The sequence below is a fragment of the Oncorhynchus keta genome, chromosome 19, assembly GCF_023373465.1.
Source record: "Oncorhynchus keta strain PuntledgeMale-10-30-2019 chromosome 19, Oket_V2, whole genome shotgun sequence".
NCBI lineage: Eukaryota > Metazoa > Chordata > Actinopteri > Salmoniformes > Salmonidae > Oncorhynchus > Oncorhynchus keta.
In genome coordinates this window covers 13,291,889-13,294,388 of record NC_068439.1, presented here as the reverse complement: position 1 = coordinate 13,294,388, position 2,500 = coordinate 13,291,889, and the positions used below count along the sequence as shown (strand labels likewise).

Here is a 2,500-nt window from a genome sequence, read left to right as displayed (position 1 = left end):
CAATGTGCAGGGGTACCAGTACTGAGTCGATATGCAGAGGTACCAGTATTGAGTCGATATGCAGAGGTACCAGTACCGAGTCGATATGCTGGGTACCAGTACTGAGTCAATGTGCAGGGGTACCAGTACTGAGTCGATATGCAGGTGTAACGAGGTCATTGAGGTAGATTTGTTCATATAGGTTGGGATAGAGTGACTAGGCAACAGGATAGATAATAAGTCCAGGTAGCTAATTGGTTAATTATTTATCAGTCTTATGGCTTGGGGGTTGAAGCTGTTCAGGGTCCTTCCTGTTGGTTTCAGACTTGGTGCATCAGTACTGCTTGCCGTGCGGTAGCAGAGAGAACAGTCTATGACTTGGGTGGCACTCTGCTCTGATCCTATGCAAATGTAGTTGTGGAGCGTGGGAGCTGCGAGAACTACAGTAAGTTCAGGCCAGCATTGTGTAACAGAAACAACACACACACACACAGTGTGAAAGTACACCCAGTAGCAGAGTGAAAACCACCCAAGCTTCTGTCAACATCAGCAGCTCAGTGGTGTGAACTAATGACACGTCTTGAGAGGTGATGCATACCAAGGACCAACGGAAACAAACATACTATACATAAGCTGTTTACACACTCCACCCATTTACACACTCCACTATATTTACATACTCCACTCTATTTACACACTCCACTCTATTTACACACTCCACTCTATTTACACACTCCACTCTATTTACACACTCCACCCATTTACACACTCCACTATATTTACATACTCCACTCTATTTACACACTCCACTCTATTTACACACTCCACCCATTTACACACTCCACTATATTTACATACTCCACTCTATTTACACACTCCACTCTATTTACACACTCCACTATATTTACATACTCCACTCTATTTACACACTCCACTCTATTTACACACTCCACTCTATTTACACACTCCACTATATTTACATACTCCACTCTATTTACACACTCCACTCTATTTGCATACCCCACTCTCTATTTACACACTCCACTCTCTATTTACACACTCCACTCTCTATTTACACACTCCACTATATTTACATACTCCACTCTATTTACACACTCCACTATATTTACACACTCCACTCTCTATTTACACACTCCACTCTATTTGCATACCCCACTCTCTATTTACACACTCCACTCTCTATTTACACACTCCACTATATTTACATACTCCACTCTATTTACACACTCCACTATATTTACACACTCCACTCTCTATTTACATACTCCACTCTATTAAAAACACTCTACTCTATTTACACACCACTCTATTTACACACCCCACTCTATTTACACACTCCAGTCTATTTACACACTCTACTCTATTTACACACCACTCTATTTACACACCCAACTCTATTTACACACTCCACTCTATTTACACACTCTACTCTATTTACACACCACTCTATTTACACACTCCACTCTATTTACACACTCCACTCTATTTACACACCACTCTATTTACACACTCCACTCTATTTACACACTCCACTCTATTTACACACCCCACTCTATTTACACACTCTACTCTATTTACACACCACTCTATTTGACCCTCAGTCCCAGAGTGAGAATCTGTCCTGTGAGTTACAGTTCAAGCAGACGGTGAACAGAACCTTACCTTGATACCTTGTTGACTCAGGCTGTGGTTATTCAGTAGCTCGTCCTTGCCTGCAGAGAGGAGAGAGAGAGGAGTTACTAACTGTGGGAAGTAGCGTGGTGGTGTAGAGTAGAGCACTGCAGAACCTATAGCAGGGTGGGGTATATAGACAACTCTCATCTCCTTCCCTAGTCCATAATAATAACTCTCATCTCCTTCCCTAGTCCATAATAATAACTCTCATCTCCTTCACTAGTCCATAGTAACTCTCATCTCCTTCCCTAGTCCATAATAATTATCATTTCCTTCCCTAGTCCATAATAACTCTCATCTCCTTCCCTAGTCCATAGTAACTCTCATCTCCTTCCCTAGTCCATAATAATAACTCTCATCTCCTTCACTAGTCCATAATAACTCTCATCTCCTTCCCTAGTCCATAGTAACTCTCATCTCCTTCCCTAGTCCATAGTAATAACTCTCATCTCCTTCCCTAGTCCATAGTAATAACTCTCATCTCCTTCCCTAGTCCATAGTAATAACTCTCATCTCCTTCCCTAGTCCATAATAACTCTCATCTCCTTCCCTAGTCCATAGTAATAACTCTCATCTCCTTCCCTAGTCCATAGTAATAACTCTCATCTCCTTCCCTAGTCCATAGTAATAACTCTCATCTCCTTCCCTAGTCCATAATAACTCTCATCTCCTTCCCTAGTCCATAGTAATAACTCTCATCTCCTTCCCTAGTCCATAGTAATAACTCTCATCTCCTTCCCTAGTCCATAATAACTCTCATCTCCTTCCCTAGTCCATAGTAATAACTCTCATCTCCTTCCCTAGTCCATAGTAATAACTCTCATCT

The 2,500-nt window shown here is 41.5% G+C and overlaps 1 protein-coding gene across 4 annotated transcripts in view; it reads right to left on the bottom strand.

Moving 5' to 3' along the window:
• LOC118378553 (phosphoprotein associated with glycosphingolipid-enriched microdomains 1-like) overlaps positions 1-2,500 on the bottom strand; it is a 106,972-nt gene that overhangs the window by 17,198 nt on the left and 87,274 nt on the right. For all 4 annotated transcript variants that reach the window (XM_052469658.1, XM_052469657.1, XM_052469659.1 and 1 more), the window contains one exon: positions 1,663-1,712. The gene's annotated coding sequence lies outside the window, so the exon portion shown is untranslated. The remainder of the gene's footprint in view (positions 1-1,662; positions 1,713-2,500) is intronic.